This window comes from Ictidomys tridecemlineatus, chromosome 4, assembly GCF_052094955.1.
Source record: "Ictidomys tridecemlineatus isolate mIctTri1 chromosome 4, mIctTri1.hap1, whole genome shotgun sequence".
NCBI classification, from domain to species: Eukaryota; Metazoa; Chordata; class Mammalia; order Rodentia; family Sciuridae; genus Ictidomys; species Ictidomys tridecemlineatus.
Genome location: NC_135480.1, coordinates 11,915,412 through 11,938,308, shown reverse-complemented (window position 1 = coordinate 11,938,308; position 22,897 = coordinate 11,915,412). Strand labels below are relative to the sequence as shown.

The 22,897-nt window shown below is 43.7% G+C and overlaps 2 long non-coding RNA genes across 51 annotated transcripts in view; one reads left to right on the top strand and one right to left on the bottom strand.

Moving 5' to 3' along the window:
• LOC120889553 (uncharacterized) overlaps nt 1–19,498 on the bottom strand; it is a 31,345-nt gene extending 11,847 nt beyond the window's left edge. For 7 of the 50 annotated variants that reach the window (XR_013437518.1, XR_013437523.1, XR_013437531.1 and 4 more), the window contains exon 1: nt 19,223–19,494. This is a non-coding gene — a long non-coding RNA (uncharacterized LOC120889553). Of the gene's footprint in view, nt 1–18,673; nt 18,690–19,169 lie in introns of those variants that run through there. The other 43 variants (XR_005733483.2, XR_013437504.1, XR_005733487.2 and 40 more) reach the window with 20 other exon arrangements.
• On the top strand, nt 16,458–21,975 carry LOC106145083 (uncharacterized). The gene is made up of 4 exons (XR_001229958.4): nt 16,458–16,690; nt 16,789–16,852; nt 21,285–21,365; nt 21,539–21,975. It is a non-coding gene; the product is annotated as an uncharacterized LOC106145083 (long non-coding RNA).
• Nucleotides 21,976–22,897: the final 922 nt, after the last annotated feature.

Genomic DNA, 22,897 nt, shown 5'->3' with positions numbered 1-22,897 from the left:
TTGAAAACCTGCAGGGACACTATAAGATTATAGGGTAGAAACTGTAATACCTTGAATCTGCATTGTTAGAGGGGAAGAGACATGGAAAACACCAAAAAAAAAAAAAGGTGGGGGAAAAAGTGCCCCAGATAACTCAAGATGCCACAATAATAGAATCTATTGAGAGCACAGTAGAAGAGATGTCAGATGAATTCAGGATGTACATGATTAAAATGATCCGTGAAGTAAAAATTATAAAGACAGCAAATATAAGCAACTACAAACAATAAATGATCACTCCAATAAAAAGATAAGACAGCAAATCAGAGAGCAAAAAATTACTTCAAGAAAGATACAGAGATTCTGAAAAAAAACAACAGAAATTCTTAAAATGAAGGAAACAATAAACCAAATTAAACTTCAATAGAAAGCATCACCAACAGACTAGAAGACAGAACCTCAGACAATGAAAACAAAATATATAATTTCAAAAATAAAGTTGACCACACAATAAATATGGTAAGAAACTCCAAGAATTATGGGATAACATGAAAAGACCCAATTTAAGATTTATAGGGATAGAGGAATGCACAAAGATACAAACCAAAGGAATGCACAAAGATACAAACCAAAGGAATGCACAATATTTTCAAGAAAACTTCAGACCAATATCCCTGATAAACATACATGCAAAAATGTTCAATAAAATTCTGGCAAATTGCATGCAAAAAAGATAGTGTACCATAATCAAGTGGGGTTCATCCCAGGGATGCAAGGTTGCTTCAACATACAGAATTCAATAAACATAATTCTTCATGTCAGTAGACTCAAAGATAAAATCAAGCTGAACAGATACTTCTCAGAAGAAGATATACAATCAACAAATATATGAAAAAATGTTCAACATCTCTAGTAATTAAAGAAATACAAATCAAAACTACTCTAATATTTTATCTCACACCAGTCAAAATGGGAATTATCAATAATACAAACAACAAAGTGTTGGCAAAGATGTGGGATAAAAGGTACACTTATACATTGCTGGTGGGACTGATAATTGGTGAAACCAATCTGGAAAGTAGTATGGAGATTCCTTGGAAAACTTGGAATGAAAACACCATTTGACCCAGCTATCCCTCTCCTCCATCTATACACAAAGAACTTAAAAACAACATAATACAGGGAACACAGTCATACCAATGGTTATAGCAGCACAATTCACAATAGCTAAATTATGGAACCAACCCAGATGCCCTTAAGTAGATGAGTGGATTAAAAAAAATGTGGTACCTATACACAATGGACTATTACTCAGCAAAAAATGAGAATAAAATTATGGCATTTGCAAGTAAATGGATAGAGTTGGATAATATCATGCTAAACGAAGTAAGCCAATCCCAAAAAAAAACAAAAGCTGAATGTTCTGATAAGTGGATGCTGACCCAAAATTGGGGGGATGAGAGGCATGGAGAAACTTTGATTGGGCAAAGGGGAGGGTGGGAAGGGGAAGGGTCATGAGATAGGATAGATGGAGAAATGAGATAAACATCTTTATCCTAGATACATGTTTGACTGTACATGTGGTGCAACTCTACATTGTGAACAACCAGAAAAATGAAGTTGTGCTCCATTTGTGTACAATGAATCAAAATAGCATTCTGCTAATTAGAACAAATTTTAAAAAGAAAAGAAAATCTTATGTAGTTGTTAAAATAATTGTCCTTAATAATAGAAATGTTTTTAGGCTCAAAAAAATTGCCACTCTGAAGTATTTTGAAGCCAGAAAAAAAAGATAAGAATCATGATTATCTCAATAGATGCATAAAAGGCATTTGACAAAATATAGCACCCCTTCATGTTCAAAACACTAGAAAAACTAGGGATAGTAGGAATATACCTCAACATTGTAAAAGTTATCTATGCTAAGCCCCAGGCCAACATATTCTAAATGGACAAAAATTAGAATAATTCCCACTAATAAGTGGAACAAAACAAGAATGGCCTCTTACACCACTTCTATTCAACATAGTCCTTGAAACTCTAGCCATAGTGATTAGACAGAAGAAAAAAATAAAGGATAAAAATAGAAAACAAATAACTCAAAATATCACTATTTTCCAATGACATGATTCTATATTTAGAGAATCAAAAAAAAATTCCACCAGAAAAATTCTAGATTTAATAAATGAATTCGGCAAAGTAGCAGCATATAAAATCAACATCCATAAATCATATACATTTTAATACATCAGTAATGAACCTCTGAAAGGGAAATTAGGAAAACTACCCCATTAACAATAGCCTCAAAAAAATATTTGGGAAACGACTTAATAAAAGAGGCAAAAGACCTCTATAATGAAAACTACATAACACTAAAGAAAGAATTGAAGAAGACCTTAGAAGATGGAAAGATCTCCCATGCTCTTGGATAGGCAGAATTAACATTGCCAAAATGGCCATACTGCCAAAAGAGTTATGCAGATTTAATCAGGTCCTATTAAAATCCCAATGACATTCTTCATAGAACTAGAAAAAGCAATTGTGAAATTCATTTGGAAAAATAAGAGACCCAGAATAGCCAAAGCAATCCTTAACAAGAACAATGAAGAAGGAGGTATCACAATACCAGACCTTACATTATACTATAGAGCCATAGTAACAAAAATGGCATGGTATTGGCACCAAAACTGATACATAGACCAGTGGTACAGAATAGAAGATACAGAGATAAACCCACATAAATACATTTATCTCATACTAGACAAAGGTGCCAAAAACATACATTGGAGAAAAAATAGCCTTTTCACTGGGGATACAGCTCAGTTGGTAGAGTGCTTGCTTCACATGCACAAGGCCCTGAGTTCAGTCCAGCACCACAAAAAGAAAGAAAGAAAGAAAGAAAGAAAGAAAGAAAGAAAGAAAGAAAGAAAGAAAGAAAGAAAGAAAGAAAGAAAGAAAGAAAGAAAGAAAGAAAAATAGCTTATTCAACAAAATGTGCTGGGAAAATTGGAAAACCATATGTAGCAAAATGAAATTAAACCCTCTCACCCTGCACAAAACTCAACTCAAAGTGGATCATGTACTTAGGCCCTACAACAGAGACTCTTCACCTAAGAGAAGAAAAAGTAGGCCCAAATTTTCACCGTTTCAACATTGTTAACAAGATTCCTAAAGCACAAGAAGTAAAATAAAGAATCAATAAATTCATTTGGAAAAATAAGAATTCAGAGAAAACAATCAATAACGTGAGGAGAGAGCTTACAGAATGGAAGAAGATCTCTACCACATGCAACTTAGATAGAGCATATATATAGGATATATAAAGAACTCAAAAATCTAAACACCAAAAAAATAATAATAATCTAACCAATAAATGGGCTAAGGAACTGAACAGACCCTTTACAGAAAAAAAACTACAATCAATCAACAAATATATGAAAAACTGTTCAACATCTCTAGCAATTAAAGAAATGCAAATCAAAACTACACTGAGCCAGGCATGGAGTTTATGCATGTAATTGCAGCAGCTCGGGAGGCTGAGGCAGGAGGATCATGAGTTCAAAGACAGCCTTGGTAACAGCAAGGTGCTAAGCAACTCAATGAGACCCTGTTTCTAATTAAAATACAAAAGATAAAGAGCAGGGGATGAAGCTCAGTGTTTAAGTGCCCCTGAGTTCAATCCCTGGCACCCACCTCACCCTCCCCTCCCCCCACAAAAAAAAAATACACTGAGATTCTATCTCACTCAGTCAGAATGCAATTATCAAGAATACAGGGGCTGGGGATGTGGCTCAAGCGGTAGCGCGCTCGCCTGGCATGCGTGCGGCCCGGGTTCGATCCTCAGCACCACATACCAACAAAGATGTTGTGTCCACCGAGAACTAAAAAATAAAAAATGTTGGAAATTCTCTCTCTCTCTCTCTCTCTCTCTCTCTCTCCTCTCCTCTCCTCTCACTCTCTCTTAAAAAAAAAAAAAAAAAAAAGAATACAAGCAACAGGGCTGGGGATGTGGCTCAAGCGGTAGCGTGCTCGTCTGGCATGCGTGCGGCCCAGGTTCGATCCTCAGTACCACATGCAGACAAAGATGTTGTGTCTGCCAAATACTAAAAAATAAAAATAATAATAATAAAAAAAGAATACAAGCAACAATAAATATTGGTGAGGATGTGAGGGAAAAGGTACACTCACACATTGTTTGTGGGCCTGCAAATTGGTACTACCAGTATGGAAAGCAGTATGGAGATTCCTCAGAAAACTTGGAATGGAACCACCAGTTGACCCATCTCTAGCAATTAAAGAAATCCTAGTGTTCTGTATTAAAATTGACATACTACAGGGACACAGCAGTATCAATGTTTATGGAGGCTCAATTCACAATAGCTAAACTGTGGAACCAACCTAGATGCCCTTCAACAACGGATGAATGAAAAAAGTGTGGTGTATATACACAATGGAATATCACTCAGCCTTAAAGAAGAATGAATTCATGGCATTTGCTGATAAATGCATGGAAATGGAGAATATCATGCTAAGCAAAATAAGCCAATCCCAAAGAACCAAGGGCCAAATATTTTCCCTGAAATGTGGATGTTAATTCACAGTAAGGGGTGGGGGGGCTAGGGAAAAGTAGAGGTACTGTGGATTAAATAGAGGGGAGTAAAGAGAAGGGAAGGAATATGGGGGTAGGAATAATAGTAGAATGAATCAGACATTATTACCCTATGTGCACATATGATTACATGACCAGTGTAACTCTACATCATGTACAACCAGTCAAATGAGAAGTTATACTCCATATATGTATGATGTACCAAAATGCATTCTGCTGTCATGTACAACTAATTAGAAGAAAAAATAAAGAAAATAAAAGGCTCTCTACTAAGCATAGAGGTTTTGCCAATAGAAAGGTATTTTACAAAAATCAGATGACATTAGATAGCTTAACTACATCTTATGAGGGCATCTGTGACATTAGAAGAACTAAGTGTTATATTTGTATTCCTGATAACTCTGGCAATGTAACTAATATCATTACAGATTGACACTCCTAAATAGAGGCTATATCCTAAATGGACTTGTCATGGAACACTTCTTAGTTCTTGCACATCTTGGTGAAAATTACTGGTTTCTAACATCATCATCATGATATTTATTGATGTTCCAGATGCTACAACATTTATTTTGTGTTAATCTCATTCCAGTTCTCAGGTCTTTTTGTTTCTCTCATAGAAGCACCCACCTCCCAGATGACTTTACAATCTGTTCTTACTGAGCCAGATTTTTACCATGGACCCCCTCAACTGACCCCAAACATTCCCAAAAAGGGAAACCCATGCTGCTTGCCCCTGGTTACCCCGCCCCCTTCACCTGAAGCAGCCAGAGTGGTCATCACCCATTTCCCCTTACAGCAGTAAGGGTTCCCTTAATCAGTGGGGATAATGAGACAAGGCAATGGAGAGGTAGTGTCGATAATGAATGACTGGGTTGGGAAGATGGGGGCTATTTCAAAATGAAATAAAGTGCTAATACTCCAGAACATTTCTCCCTCCCCACAATCTGGTACCAAGTTTACCTGTACCTTCAGGAAATTGTTTTTCCTATCAAGAAGTTGTTAATGAGTACCCCCTGGGTGGCTCCTTTGCTGATTTTTGGTCACAAAGTCAAGACAAGAGGAGGAGGGGAGGGATCGAATTTTTCAACACAAACAATGACCCCCTGCATGTCTCTTCCTGCCTTTTAGTCATCACATAGGCAAGACAAGAGGAGGAGGGGGCATAAAAAAAATAAACCCTAAACTTTAAAGAGGGAACGGGGCAGGACACCCCCCCACACTCACTTGAGCACCTACTTTAAACTAGTTTTCTTGCCACAGATTTTCTCGGATGTTTAATCTTCAACACTGGAGGAACAAGGAACCAACCCTGATTTTCAAGACTGGTTTCAAAGTCAGCACATGAGCCTTTGGGGAACATTCCAGATCAAACTGTAAGAGCACTCCAAACTTGACAATGATTGCCAAGACAGGATGTGACCATCAACAGGTACACACAGGGCTAGGGACATGTAGCCAGATTATCAGTGATAAAGTGATTGGCAGGTGTGTGACAGGGCTGGCAGGTCCTGAGAGGTTTGTTGAGTGGCTGGCATTGAATGGGACACCCAGCTGAGGCTGGACAGTAAGAGGAGGGTTGAATTAGAGCTGCTCAAAGCCAGAATATTCCAGAAGATTGTAGATCAGAGGAACTGGCCTGTGCCCCCATCTAATTCATCCTGCAAGACCCATTTTGAACCCAATTTCCAAGTCTTTCCTGAATTCTCCTATGGAGTCTCTTGGAAACTGAAATGTTTCAAATGTGAGCTGCCTGAGGACATTGTGTCCCCAATTCTTCCAGCCTCATAGGGTTGACATTTCCTTTCACAGGTGAAAGCCCCATGATACCCATTGTGACCCCACTCATTGTCAATAACTGGGAGGAGTTTTGGCTGTGGCTTATGTTTTACTTAGTCACCTTTTCTTCCTCCTTGGTATATTTTAAATTGTTTCCTTTTTTATTTGACCTTTATATTTATACAAAGTATTTGGGTTCATTTGCACAAACACATACTTGCATGAAAATCGGTCATGACCCCCCCCTTCTTTTCCCTCTCGAATTCTCTCCCCTCTCCTTTTCTCCTTCCTCTTCTCTACTAGACTTCGTTGGCTCATCTATTGATTTATATTTTATTGGCTCTCTATCCTATCATTTTCTCCCCGCTTCCTTCATTTTACTCCAGCTTCCACAGATGAGAGAAAACATTCAAACTTTGTGTTTCTGAGTTTGGCTAATTTAGGAGGATGTTCTCCATTTCTATCCATTAACCAGCAAATGCCATAATTCCATCTTTTTTATGACTCAGTAGAATGTAAATGATATATAATATATATATATATACATACATATACACACACATATATATAGTGTGTACATATATACATACATAGTGTTCTGAATAGAATATACATCTATGTATCTATATATCTATATATATATATGTATGTGTATATATATATATATACATATATATGCCATAATTTCTTAAACCATTCATCTATTGACAGGCATCTGGGTTGATTCCATAATTTTGCTATTGCACATTGTACTGCTGTCAACATTGAGTGTCGGGAGCCGCTCTGGAAATGCACACCCTTAAATCCTGAGCAAGAGATACTGAACAATTATCGCACCCTGCAATAACTTGGGCTTTACCTCCACTCGGATAATGAGGCATGGTTCTAGGCATTGGGCGGGGGGGCGCGTGGTGTTGAATGAAGCTCACCTGTTGCTTTGTAAGCCTACCCAATGCCCTTTTTTATTTTTATTTTTGGATAGATGTTCTAAGAAACAGCGTCCCCCAATGAAAGCCAACTTCAGAACATGCGCTCCCTTTCTCTGGTCAGCTTCTTGTGCCTTTCTCTTGCCCCACTTGTGGGAGCTTGAGGCTGGAAGCTGGGGAAGCCATCCTGAAGCTTATAGAAAGGTATTTAGTGTTGCATGGTCTTTTCGTGTCACCCCAAATTTACATGAGTGACTTTGGTTCAGTTGCCCACACTAGATGGGGGCGGCAGATTGGCGCCTGAACAAGGGGCACTGGTTGTGAATTTGGGGGGGAGACATTGGTTAAATGCACTTACAAAATTCAGAGTAATGTCTTTTGGGTTGAGAGAGAAAATAGGTTGCTGATGGAGAGTAAGGGACGCTAATCGTATCATGGGGAATTCATAGTCTTCAGAGAGAGAGAGAGATCTACTTCATAATCCTGGAGATGTCAATTAATCCTAGGGGAAAACAGATCAAGAGAGCCCAACTCACTCAATTCCTAAAAATAGTCAATGATATCTGTCCAGTGGTTTGGGAAGGAAGATTCGCCTACTTTGCATATTTGGGAGAGGCTAGTAGAAAGCTGTTTAAAGGTTGCCTCTCTGCTGAACTACCTAGAAGCACAATAGGGAAGATTCAGGAAATCTGGACTGCCTTAGAAATGTGTCTTTTCATGGACCAAGAAGAGGACCACTGGTCCTCCAAGGAATTGCTGAAAGGGCTGCAAAATGCAATTAGGAACTTTGAACATGACAAACAGCCTTGTGCCATTCCGAGACAAATTTCCCTCTCTGTGGGCGGACTAAGGGCGGAGTCAAGTCATGCCCAGTCCACAGCTCAGAAACCTCAGACAGAAAGCCTCAGAGCGAGACCTAAGACTATTCAAGTTACAGCAGCTCGAAACTCCTTGGCAGGGGCACGTGCTAGAGAGGGAACCAGGCTGGATGGAGTTTCAGGAAAGGGAATCCGAGATGGAAGGGAGGAAACTGAACGGAGAAATTCTGAAGAGGCTGAACTCCGGGATTTGGAGGATTCCCATTCCGATGGAGAAAGTGAGAAGACGTTACAGGTTTCCAGCTTTTTCCTGTTTTTGAGCAGGTAGATGAGCAAAACCAGCATCTTTACACTGTGGTTCATAGTTTTAACTACGAAGAAACTGAAAAATGCTTTGTTGCACTTATGGTCCAAGTTTGCCTTTTGTTCAGAGCCTGACTGAATCAATCTGTAGTGAGCCATCACCACCTCCTGACTGGATTACCCTAGCCAAAGCCTGTGTATCTGGGCTAGCCAAAGCCTGTATGCATGGAAGTGATTTTTTTATTATGGAGATCAAACTGGACTGATTTTTGCACTGAACAAGACAAAAAGAATTGCAGACATGGTATTGATAGTCCTGTAGAGATGTTAACTAGAACCAGACCATTTGCAGATTTAGAACAACAGTTAAATTGTGACTTACCAATTTATGTTCAGATTATTTCATGTGCTAGGAAAACCCAGAGAGAACTACCAAGTTAAGACAAAAAAAATTGTAGATATCAATCAGATCCAGCAGGGACCAGAGGAGAAATTCTCAGATTTTGTAGCACACCTTTACCAAGCAGCTAATTGAACCATTGGTAACTCAAATGTATCTGAGGCTTTGGTCAAACAATTAGCTTTTGAAAATGCCAATAAAGTCTGCCAGGGGAAAAGGAACTGTTTCTAAATTTATTCGCCTTTGCTTTGATGTGGATCCGATGCAATTGCAAGGTTTGACTATCGCTGCGGCTTTAAAGCAAGTTTTACAGCCTCAATCTAGGAGACGCCATTCTCAGAGGCACTGTTTTAACTGTAGTAAGAGTGGGAACATGGCTAGGGACTGTGGGTCACCATGCAGCCAGGGAGATCCACCTCATTTGCACTGGCGCCATTGGAGAGGTGACCACATGGTATGGTGAAGCTCCGGCAGGCATGGCAGAAGTGGCCAGCCACCATTTGTGGCTCCGCTTGGTCTCCCCCGCTGCCAGGAAACTGGAGGCAGGGCCTACCTGGGACCCCGCCAGTGGGAGCATCGCAGTTTACACCAGAAGAGGAGCCGCAGGCACACAGTCAGACATCATCAAGCCTAGCCCAGCTGGTCCAGCATTGCTATCCTTCCAGAATGTTTCCACCCCAGGAGCCAGGGGCTTAGGAATCTGGCCAGCCATGGGACTAGTTTTAACTCCTGAAATGGGCCCAGGACAAATCTCTACAGAGATTCACGGGCCGCTGCCACAAAACACCTAGTGTTGGGATGAAGCAATTAACTCAAACAGGAATTCAGGTTATTGCCAGGTGTGATTGATCCAAATTATGAAGGAGAAATGAAGATGATAGTTCAAGCAAACTGCATTACTCAGCTTTCTCCAAGGGATGTGATAGCACCATTAATATTCTTGTTTTGTCACTCCTCAAATGGCCCAGGTGAAAACCCAAGTTCTGGGTCCCCAGACCAGGGGTATTAGGCTCAATGGGTTAGACAGGAGCGCCCTCTATTGGATCTTAAAATTGACCCTAAGAATTTCAGAGGTGTGCTTGATCCTGGAGCAGGCAAGTCAGTTATTTCTAGCAGATACTGGCCAAAGAAGTGGCCTTTACCCAATGCACCTGCCAGCTTCGAAGGGATTGGCCAAATTTCTCAACCTGCACAGAGGACTCAATATCTTCAGTGGGAGGATAAAGATGATAATTCTGGAGTCTTTAAACTAAATCCTAGACATCTTGCCAGTAAATTTATGTGGTGGAGATATTCTAAGCAGCTTGGGTTTGTTATTAATAACACCAAACTCCATTGTGTCATCTCAGGGACTTAATCAAAAATTTATTTCTCCTAGGAAATTTGGAGGGAATTCACATGAAGGTATTTACCTATAACCCAGTCTCCCCAGCGAAGACTAGTTAAAATTTTTGGTAGGGACACTGACTTTCTTCCTGGCCCAAAAAACAGCAGAAAAGATTAACTGGCTTACAGAAGAGCCAATTTGGGTTTGTCAGTGGCCCTTAACAGGGGGAGAAACTTAAAATAGCCAATATGTTGGTCCAGGAACAACTTCAGGCTGGCCATATAGAACCTACTTTTAGTCCATGGAACACACCAATTTTTCTAATGAAGAAAAAGTCTGGTAAATTGAGGTTGTTGCAAGATCTCAGGGCAATTAATCATGGCCTTGTGCCCATGGGAGCTTTACAACCAGGACTTCCTTCTTTTACAGCCTTTCCGTTAGATTATCATCTAATGGTGATAGATCTGAAAGGTAGTTTTTTTTTTCACAATACCTTCACATCAAGATGATGGTGAAAAAAATTGCTTTTAGTGTTCCAGCAATAAATTTTAAAGAACCAGATAAGAGATGTTGCTGAATATCACAAGTTTTATCTCCGGGTATGTGTAATAGTCCAACTCTTTGTCAAAATTTTGTGGCATGGGCTATCATGCCTATAAGGGGAAAATTCCCTGGTACATATATTTATTATTCATTTTGTGGATGATATGATTTTTAGCTTTTGCTAGTACAGATGTACTTTTAAAAGTTTTTGCTCAGTTAGAAAATTCACTTACTGCAATGGGTTTGTGCAAAGCACCTAAAAAGGTGCAAAAAAATATCTCCTTTTTGGTATCTAGGTAATATAATAGAAGGATGCACAATTTGTCTTCAAAACTTACAAAGAGTCAAAGAATTACATACCTTTAATGATTTTCAAAAATTATTAGGTGATATTAATTGGCTGACACCATCTTTAAAACTAACTACTGCCGATTTGAATCCTTCGCTTCAGATCTTATGGGGGGGGACCTTCTCTGACTTCTCCTCATCAGCTCACAACAGAAGGAAAAACGGCCTCAAAGAAGGTTGAATTTGCTATGAAAAATGCTCAGCTTACCAGAATTAGCCCATGGGAGCCCATAGATTTATTAATATTTCCCACTGCTCATGCTCCTACAGGAGCCATATGGCCATCGTTGGGAGTTATTGAATGGATCCACTTAGCTCATTCTCCTCAAAAGTCATTGACTCCTTTTCATGATTTTGTTGCTAAGTTGGTTATTTCAGGCAGGATGCGAGTTTTACAGCCGGTTGGATCAGAACCTAATGTTGTTATTATCCCTTATTCTACTCAACAGAATGATTGGCTTTTCCAAACTTCTAATACTTGGCTTTTGCTAATTTTCCTGGTCAGATACAAAGTCATTATCCTGGTGATAAAATTATTCAATTTGCCTTAGTAACTACATTTATTTTCCCCAAAATTGTGTGTGACCAACCAATAGTAGGGCCACTATCAGTGTTCACTGATGGGTCAAGCAAGTTCAGGTAAAGCAGGTTTTTTATAGCCATGTTCATACACAGGTTATACAAACACCATATACTTCTGCGCAATGAGCAGAACTTCAAGCTCTAATTTGTGCTTTAAGTCATTTTACAAACGGGCCAACTAAAATTTATTCTGATAGTTTATATGCAGTTGGAGTTACAAAAACTATTGGAACTTCAACTATTGGGTACATACCATCACAAGAGTTATTTGATTTGTTTCATACCTTGCAGAAGACAGTTCAAATATGTCCACATCCATGTTTTATAGGCCATATATGGGACCACACTAATCTCCCAGGGCCTTTAATAATAATAAGATAATAATAAGATAACATCAGATAATAATAAGATTGATAAACTGGTTGCTATTTTTCAGAAAATGTCTTTGTATGACATGCACAAGCTTCACATTCTTTGCATCATCGAAATGCTTCTAGTTTGTGTAAAAAATTTAATATTACTAGAGGGCAAGTTTGTCAAATTGTACATCAAGGCCCACAATGGGTTATATATATTCCATCTTTACCATCTGTTGTAAATCCCTGTGGGTTACAACCAAATCAGATATAGCAAATGGGTGTAACTCACATTCCTCAATTTGGCAAACCATGTTATGTACATGTAATTGAAGATACTTATTCCAGATTCATCTTTGCCACAGCCCATGCAAAAGAAAATACGTGAATATTATTTCTCATTGCCTAGCTGTCTTTGCAGTATTAGGATGTCCTTTACAGATTAAAACTGATAATTCACCAGATTATACTAGCTCTTCTTTTCAGCAGTTGTGCCAACAGTTTCATATTGACCATAAACAGGTATTCCTTAAAACCCTCAAGGTCAAGCCATTGTAGAACAAACTCATTTATCTATTAAGCTGCAGTTACAAAAACACAAAGGGGGAAATAGGACCCCCCAAAAATGACCTTAGTCATTCCTTGTTTGTTTTAAATTGTCTAAACTGTGACTCAGAAGGTCACACTGCAGCTGAGTGACACACGTCTTCCACAGCAACAGGTCCTTTGGGCCAAGTTTGGTAGAAAGATTTACAAACAGGTCAATGGAGAGGATCAGATTCAGTAATAATATGGGGTAGAAGACATGCTTATATTTTCCTAGAAGGTGCATTTCGTCCTACTTGGGTACCTGAACGTGCCATCAGACATCGAGGACCTAAAGCCAAGGTTCAAATGACTGAGGATCAATCCAGAGATGTCAGCCCAGACTCCCAGCAAAAAGAGGAAGCTTCAAATGATGAGGGAAAAGAAGATGGCACAGAGAAACCCAACGGTGAAGCTACCCTCATGGAAGCTGTTGAAGAATCTGACACTGCAGACTGAGCTGATGATCCAGCAACAAGAAAGAACTAAGTCTCCAGCATTGATGCTGTAGCAATGCTAGCTCTGTTGTGCTGCCAGGTAACTGGGACACAGGGAGAAACTTACTGGACATATTTTCCAGACCCACCATTAGTACACCCAGCAGTGTGGACGGGAGAATCCATCCCAGTATTTACTAATGACTCATATATGATGGGAGGTTTTAGACCAAAGCCTATGGATTAAAGTTTAAGGAAATAAAAGGGCCAAGAAAGAAAATAGCTAATATTTAGCTCTTGCCCTCTGAGTCAGTTTGAACCCAGGGATCCAGGGGGCTTTTCTGAGAGCTTTGCAATTCTGGGCCATATAACCTCTCAATTAGGGGGAACAATGAGACCCTGAGGAACAGAAAGCTAACCAGTGCACATGCTGCAAAAAAAAAGAGGATCATTGAAGAAGGCAGACATCCCTGATGCTTCCGAGGGAAACCTCATTGTCACATAGACCCTGACCTATCCTGACAGATGGCACCAAAGGATAAGAGGCTGCTCTCAAGTTCCCAAGATTGACCCTGGCAGGAAACTCAGATGACTCTTGAACAGTAGATAGGAGTAAGGTCAATTTTAACTGCTTGGTCTTGAACACCTGGCAAAAACAGTTGTAACCAAAGTACAGCCATTTCTGGGCATTTAAAAAAAAAAAAGACAATAGCTCTTTTAATAGAACTTAAGACATGCATTTGTATCAGCCCCACAGCCCTGGAGTCCCCCAAATTCTGAGGCATTTTTCCTTTGTGAGGCTCATAGTTACCCTGCCTACCAAAAATTGTACTGGCCTCTGTACCTTGGTCTCTCTTGCTCCTTGAAGTGATGTTTTACCTAACAACCAAAGTTTGCCTATGCCAATAACAGCACACACCAGAAACAAGAGAGCCCTTTGGTTTATTCCTTTACTCCTAGGTCTAGAGATATCTGCTGGGATTGGCACGGGAACAGTGAGATTAGGAATGTCTATTTGTTGCTATAAAAAAAAAATGTCACCTAATGGAAGAAAAAAGTAGGCCCAAATCTCCTTTGAAGGACTACAGGGCCCCAAACCCAATGTTAGGAATTCTAACCCCTGTGCCCTACAGGATGTTCCCATGTACAACCCCATGTTAAAACCCCACAAGCTGCACGTAGCACTTCCCAGCTGCACGTAACACTCCAAGCTCTATACAATGCCACCACCAGATGTTCCATATAGATAATCCTGGGAAGGCCAAGCTTGAGCAAATAGAGTAAAAACAGGAACTAAAAGAATAGGATGCAATTTATGGGTTTCTTTTCTGAGAACATAAAGTGGAAAAAAACAAGTTTACCCCCCAGGTGACCTAAGGGGCTGGACCTAGAGGAACTTAGATAAGCCAATAGAATAACTGTTACTGTGCTAGGCTGAAACCTTGCCCCCTGCTTCCTATAAAAACTCTGTACCCCCGAGCCCGGGTGTGCCAGTCACCGAAGCTCCGGCTGAGGTTTTGCTGTGCACCCACGGGCGCCTGTGTGAGAATAAATCCTCCTGCTGTTTGCACCCAGTGTCTCGCGTGGTCCATTCCGGGTTGGGGGATCTGGGGGTCTCTCACCTTCATGTCAGATTAGGCCCCAACTTCCTTAATAAGACTACTATAGCACAAGAATTAAAACAAAGAATCAATAAATGAGATGGATTCAAACTAAAAAGCTTCTTCTCAGCAAAAGAAACAATCAGTGAGGTAAATAGAGAGCCTACAGAATGGGAGCAAATCTTTATTACAGGCACATCAGACAAAGCACTAATCTCTAGGAGATTTTATATATATATCTCAAAAACCTTAACACCAAAAAAAAAATAACACAATCAATAAATAGACCAAGGAACTGAACGGACACTTCTCAGAAGAGGATACTAATCAATCAACAAACATATGAAAAAAAATGTTCAACATCTCTAGCAAATACAGAAATGCAAATCAAAATTACCCTAAGATTTCATCTCACTCCAGTCATAATGGCAGCTATTATGCATACAAACAACAATAAGTTTTGGTGAGGATGTGGGGAAAAGGCACACTCATACATTGCTGGTGGGACTACAAATTGGAGCAGCCAATCTGGAAAGCAGTATGGAGATCTCTTGGAAAACTGGGAATGGAACCACCATTTGGAGCAGCTATCCCACTCCTCAGTTTATACACAAAGGACTTAAAAATAGCATACTATAGGGACACAGGCATATCGATGTTTATAGTAGCACAATTCACAATAGCTAAATTATGGAACCAAACTAGATGCCCTTCAGTAGATGAATGGATAGGGAAACTTTGGTATATATATACAATGGAACATTACTCAGCATTAAAGAAGAATAAAATCATGGCATTTGCAGGTAAATGGATGGAGTTGGAGAATATAATGCTAAGTGAAGCAAGCCAATCCCAAAAAAACAAAGGCTGAATGTTTTCTTTGATATGATGATGCTGACTCCTAATGGGGAAGAGGGGGAAGCATGGGAAGAATGGAGGAACTTTAGGTAGGGCAAAGGGGAGGGAGGGAAAAGGAGGAGGCAAGGGGGTAAGAATGATGGTGGACTAAGTTAGACATCATTACCCTAAGTTCATGTATGAAGACAGGAATGTTGTGAAAATACTTTATGTACATTCAGTGACTTCAAAAATTGTGCCCTATATGTGTAATATAAAATGAATTGCATTCTGCCATCCTATGTGACAAATTAGAACTTTTAAAATTTAATAATAAAAAAGGAAAAAATTGTCAGTGCAGATTATTGAAGATATCCAACAGGTCACCAATTCAGTATTGACTTTACAAAATCAGTTAGATTCCCTGGCATCTGACATCCTGCAGAACCATCGAGGCCTAGATCTCTTCACTGTTGACAGAGGTGGCCTTTTACTCTTCCTCGGGGGAAAAATGTTGCTTCTGTGTCAATCAGTCGGGACTGGTAAGTGATAGGGTTAAACAACCACAGCACTGATTGGAACAGCAGAGATGAGAACTATCCAGTTCCCAAAACTTCCTGGCTGCTCTCTTTCAACCTCATTTTTCTTGTAATAACTCTCTTATTAATTTTATAATAACTGTTTTATTAATTTTATGCAGAAGTAACTTCTTGACAAGGTGACCTGTCTAGCCCAGACCACCTTCCGAGAACGTGCAAAAGCCATTCTCCTCCTTCACTCATAACCCTGAACTCTCCTGAGAAAGGAATCACCCGTCACAATGTCTGTTTCTCAGGCTTCGGTTTTGGTCAGTGCTTGGTGGGTCTCTAAAGGACTGAGCCGGCAGAACGGAACTAACAGCGAAATTCTCAGAAGTCACGTGGTTAAAACAAAACTCAAACAGACGGCCCAGGAGAATTCTGGAGTAAACAAAGACAATCAGGCCAGGAGGCCTTAACCTTTCAGAAGCTGGAAATGTACGTGAAATTGAACTTGGGTTGTTTTTATGAACTGCTCTGTTAGGAGAAAACTTCCTGGGCAGTCACAGCCACAAAGTCAAACAGAAAACTAGGGACTTTCCAAAAAAGGCAGTGGTGTTAGTGCAGCCAGACAGCAGTGTCTTCATTTCGCTTTCGCATTTACCCCGATGGGAAAGGGTCCTCTGTCTCCACACTTCCTCTTGGCCATTCCTCGCCGGAACGCTCTGCTGTGTTGAACTTGGTATTTCACAGTTCATGAGTTGCTACTTACTTAGGTGAACTTTTTAAAGATTTGGTCTTATTTTGAACTGATATCTTTATCAATTCATGTTTTGCAAGCGCACCCAAGGCCAGGCAGATCAGCAGGCGCCTGACACACAGCCAACACCTCAGGATGACTATGGTAAGTGCCTCTGGAATTTTAAGGGGAAATCTACACCAGGTCCACTGCCCATTGGAAGGGCTCGGTCCCGGTTACTGCTGTCAGAAAGACTGAGCACCAGCCTCAATTTTGAAAGCTTGTGCACGCATTCTAATTGTACAAAACTGACGGACACCATGGCACACGTCTGTAATCCCAGCAGCTCGGGAGGCTGAGACAGGAGGGTCGTGGGTTTAAAGCCAGCCTCAGCAAAAGTGAGGTACTAAGCAACTCAATGAGACCTTGTCTCTAAATAAAATGTAAAATAGGGCTGTGGCTATTGTGGCTCAGTTGTGGAATGCCCCTGAGTTCAATCCCCAGTATACCCCTAAAAAAAAAACACCTGCTCTTATAAAACTCAGTTTTCTGTGGGAGACAGTGAGTTCTTGGCAGAGTATGTGTCTCCCTCTGTGTCCACAGGACTTGGTTATAGGTTTGGGCTGGGGGGGGGGGGGGTATGAGAGTGTCCTGTGAAAGGACCTGGGTCCTTTTTCTAGAAGGTGTGTCTATATGTGGGCCCCTGATGTCCCTGTTACTTCAGTCTCTCCACCTGCACAGCTCCCACGTCCTCTCCCATCTACTGGAGCTCTCCTCCCCACCCCCAGCCTCTTCTCCACATTGTCCACCTGCCCTGCTCACCAGAGCTTTCCCGCCAGCAGAGAGGTGCGCTGTGCTTCCCCATCTCAAAAAGCCAGCGAACCACATTCTCTATCCCCTCTGTCATTTACCACCCTTTTTTTCTAAATCCTCTTTGAAGAAGAAAAGAAACGTTCAAAAAGAACTGTCTGCCCAGTTCTCTACTCTCCTATTTCATCTTGAACCTGATTGTTGGGCAGAGGGTGAGGCTCAGGCCAGGAAGCAGGTCTGGGGCTCTGGCAGTTGAATGAAGATCCAAGGCATGCTGGGAATGGTGGTCATCCAGCTCCCTGACCATTTCCATAGGCCCTTTATATATTGTACACAGTCCAGAGAACATGCACTGCCGACAGGTTCCATTAGGGGGCGCCTGCTCACAAGTAAATGTTTATGACCTTGACTGCGCACTGACCTGAACAGCCCATTCCTGATCGTGGCTACCTACTGAAAGCAAAACATAGCCCCTGGAAGCCCTGGCCAGGGAGCCTCACACTAGCCTTTGGGGACCAAATCAGACTTCCTCACTTCTTCCCCAACACCTGCTCTGCTCCAGGTCCCAGTCAACCCCTCTCTTGAGGACCTCATGTGGCTTCCGCACCCACCCTGGCCCCCGCTCTCTGCTCCATCTGTTCTGGCCCTCCTCTCCAGTCCCTGGGCTCCACTGGGTCCTCTCCTTTTTTCTCTCTACTCACTGCCTCATCCCTCCCATCCAATGTGGGGACTTGAACAATCTTCCCGTGACAGTGATATCCCAATGCACGGCTCCAGCTGAATCCTCCCCACACTCCAGTCGGACTCAACTCCTCTGCCCAGAATTCCCCTGTGCAGATCTGATCTCCAGGGTTCACTTCCCAAACCTTCTCTACTCAGTTTCCCTCAGACCAGTCAAAGGCAATGTCATGCCTGGGTTGCTGGGGGCAAGGCTTGAAATCTTGACACCTCCCTATCTCTCTCTCTCTCTCTCTCTCTCTCTCTCTCTCTCTCTCTCTCTCTCTCTCTCACACACACACACACACACACACACACACACACACGAACTCGGGGAATCTTGTTGGTGCATCCATCAAAATCTATCAAAATGCACCCAGAATCCAGCCGTTTCCCACACACACACACTTTCTTCATGGTCATGCTGGCCGATGCCCTGACAAGTCTCATGTCACTCACTGAAACAGTCTCGCCTGCTCCTCCCTCTGTCCTGGCCTCCTCTCAGCACCCACCAGGAACACTTGGACACACAAGATCATAACAGCTCTCCACTCACGCAGAACCTTCCACTGTGCTAATTTCCTCAGAAAACACAGCCAACCTCCTCACCAAATCGCAAGACTCTGGCCACCCAGAGCCCTCCAGCCCTGGACACCACTGCCCTCCTCTGGCTTGATCCACTTATGCAGCTTTCAACCCCTGAGGTTTCTCAACGTCCGGGGCATCTCTCCACCTCCAGGCCTGGAATGTTCCCTGTGACCGGCAGGCTCTTCCCCCAGGTCCACCATGTCTGCCGCCCTCCCCCCTCCACGTCCTTCCTGAGTACTTGCCTTCTCAGCAAGGACACCGGAAAACTCTGACAACTGTGCCTAAAATCCCCAGCATCCACCCAGCACCCTGCTCTTCTCTGTTTTTTTGTTTGTTTGTTGTGGTGGTGTTGTTGTTTTTTTCTTACCCATCTTTAAGAGTCTTCTCACACCCAACCCCGTGGACTTACGTCCTGCTCACCTCCTGCCTCCTCTCACTGGGACTGACTTCCTCAGGGCAGAGGAGTCTCCTGCTTCCTGCGCGGTCCTAGCTCAGATTCCTAGGGCCAGGCTGGCACAGGTTTGCTGTTTCCTAATCCACCTCATCAAATGGTCGAATGCTCCTGCCAACTCCAGTGTGTCCCGAGTACAGGGAGGACATTAGCTGCAATTCGTATTCAACCAGAAGGTCGCCTGGGGACAGTCTCCCTCCAATGTTCCTCCTCCACAGAGAGCCAACCAACCAAGTCCCTGTCATTTCTCAGGAACAAGAGCTTGGAGCTCCTCCCATTCCAGAAACAGTCCATGGCTCCCAGGGTCAAGGTCTAAACACCCACCAGGGGCCTGGCTCTGTCCCACTGGGCCCCACAGGCTCCTCCTTTACACTCTCCCGCTCACCCTGGCTTCAGTGACTCCCATTTCCAGAGAGAGCGGGGCACAGGAGACTATGGGACTTCCCCGCTGAGAAGGGACCCACCAGGGCTGCCCCGCTGCCCAGGGGGAGAAATGCTGCAGCCAGCACTAGTTGAGGAGAAGAAAGCGGGGGAGGCTGGGGACAGGCAAAGTCCCTGCATGGGTCAGTGTCACGAGGCACAGACAGCAGGAAGTTTGGAATCAGAAAACGTGGCTTCTAACGCCACTTCTGCCCATGCCTGACCTTGGAAAGAGAGCATTCCCCAGCCCCACCTTTCACCAGGTCGTCCCCTCTGAGCACAGGGTGCACTGCAGGACAGCTGTGCCCAGGGACACCCAAGGATGGGGGCTCTGGGACTGTGTGTCGGGCCTGGATCATTTCCCATCCAATAAGAAAGCTCAAAGGGCATGAAGGACCCCATTCCCACGGAAGCCTTTACGAATAGAAGAATTTTGTTTAAAAACTATTTGTAAAACACCTGCATCATCGACAAGGGTCCTTCCTTCTGCTGTGAACCTTCTTGCTTCATTCAGCCGCCTTCGCCTGCCTTTCCCAGCGCCCTGAGGTTCCTTTCCCTCCCTCTCCTTTATGCCCCTTTCTGGCAGCTCTGAGTTACAATGATCCGCATCTGTGCCCGTCTCCCTCGTAGACTGGCCTCCTGGGTGCTCTTCCTGCCCATCTGTACCCACAGATGCCTCCACTGCTCCAGCTCTGCCTGCTGGACAGTCCTGAGCTCCTGGCTGTTGGCAATGCCACTGGATGTCATTGCCATCGGGGACTGGCACCTGCCCTGGGCCACGCAGAGCTTCTCTCCTACTTATTACCTCATATAAGGGGAACCCAAATGACAACTGGGACCATTCCTTGGCCTCTCGGAGGAAAATGGATTCCAATCAAACTCTCTTCCCAGGACTGGGGGGACCCCGAGCTCCTGGGCCCCCGGGAACCACAGGCAGAGGGCTTCTATTTCCCTGGCTCCTCCTGCTGCTGCTCAGTGACTTCAGATGGGGACCACCTCACTGGCTCTTTTCCAAAGGCAGAGTGGTGGCCCTAATCCCTTCCCCAACAAAACGCCACTGTCACCCACTTCGAGGTTGTCTCAGGAGCCCACTTTCCCTGAAGGTTCAGAGTGAGGGGAGGTTGCCATCAGAGGCAGAATCTGCCCAGCCCTGAACACCAGCCACCCTGCTCTGTGCCTCAGTCCCCCAGCAGCCTGTTTCTGCAGCTCCGCCCGCCCCACGCTGCTGGGTGCCACCTCTGCTCTCGCCATCTCCATGTCCTCGCTGTCACTGGTCCACACCCTCAGGGCCCTGTTCACTGCCCACACAGGACAGTCTAGCTGGTCACTGTCTTGCTCCCTGAGACCTCCCCCTGTCACCTGAAGCCACCATCCAGGTGTTGGCCCAGCAGCCACATCCTCTCCTTGCTGTAGCCCTGGCCTTGAGGGGTCAGAGAGCGACTCTTTCCACCCCCTTGGCCTCAGGAAGCCCCAGGAGACATTCTCCCCTGAGCCTGGGAGGGGACAGGGATTTCACAGGAGCCAGGGATGGTCCATCATGAGACCCGACTCCAGCTGAGACGTGTGGGTCCCAGAGCTGCCCTCATGGCCTCTCCTCCCGTCTGCTTCCAGCTCTCTGAAATAATCATTTTTGGAGCAGTGCTCGCTGCCTGTGTTATCACATTCTGTGTGAACATAAGTGTTTCCGCTGAGGTGAGTTGTGGGCCTCCTGAGTGGGTGGAGAGACCCCCGCTAGGTGAACGCTAGAGGGGTCTTCAGAGCCTCCTCCCTGCCCGGGGGCAGAAGGGCCCTGACACCTATGGGCTCAGCACCTGCCTGTCTCCTTTCATCCTTAGTGATGTGTCTTGTGGGTGCCTGTTTTTCAGGTCAATGTGAATGTCAGAAGTGACTTTCGAGGATTCCCACCCGACTCCAAGCCCCCTACATACAAAAAATGAGATCAAATATGCAGATCAGCAAAAAGAAGACCTGCCTCTTCTCTGCCTCCATAACCTGATTCCTTTCTTTCCTGACAAGCTGAGGGCAAGGTCTCCCCCAGCTCACACCCTGCACTGCACCCTTGGATTCAGCCCAATGAGTCACACTGTTTTTCTGCTAAAGGGAGAGGGATCTTACATTAATTTTAGCACCAAGGTCCTCCTTAACAAGTGTGTTCCTGAATACTTATGGGGGGACATCTTTGTGCAGGCTTTGTGCACACATGTGTATCTAATTCTCTGCCTTGGGCTTGTGGGTGAGGGGGAAAATATCTAGGCACCCATCTTCTTCTTTCAATCATTGATTAATAAATATGGATTAAGTATCTGGTGTGTTGCAAGGTCGATTCAAGGCAGGATGAGGGTAAACATCATGACCACGACATTGTCCTTGACCTCAAGGGACCTCTGGCCTCAAGAACACACAATAGCGCCCACCATGCATATCAGTCAAGTTTTTATTAGTGTAATAAAAGGCCCGAGACAGGCCACCTTTGGAGAAAGGAGAGATCAGCTAATAGTTGTGAAGTTTGAAGGGCCTGGCAGCCACACGGGCTCTGCTGTAAGGAGGACATCATGGCAAATGGTGCTGGCAACCATGGGGACCCTTGTGGAAGACAGTGGTTTCTTCTGGAACCAGTTGCTGATAGGACTGGGTGGACACAGTGTCCGTGGCTCCTTTTATAGCCCCTCTCCTGCAAGCACCAGCAAGAGAGGGGCACAAGAAGTACCTCTTGCCCCAAAGGACCTGAGGGACTCCCACCAGACCCCACCATCCACAGCTCCCACTACTCCCAATACTCCCAAGCTGGGGACCCAGCCTTTATCCACAATCCACGCATGGGGGACCCTCCACCCCTCCCAAGCCACAGCAGCATGTGAACTAGTTTCTCCAAAGGTGACAGCTGGGCAGAGTGCACAAGGACCCCAGGGATGGGTGTGAGTGGACCTGGCCGTGACGGGCGAGGGGTGAGGAAAGCAGAGAGCAGGAGGGGCCTGGTGGAGGAGCCAGCATCTGAGCAGGCAGCAAGGCTGGGGGTAATGAGGATCCGTGGGACAACATGCAATTGTCAAGGACAATGATCAGTCCTCCCTCTGCTGTCACCACTGATGCCACAGAACCCAAGCCTGGGAAATGGCTCTGGGAAGGAAAGCTTCCAGAGCCAGGAGGCTGCTACCTGGTTCCTCATAGAGGATGAGGCCTGATCCCAAGGGCACAGTGATTGCTGCCTGCCTTCTTTTTTTTTT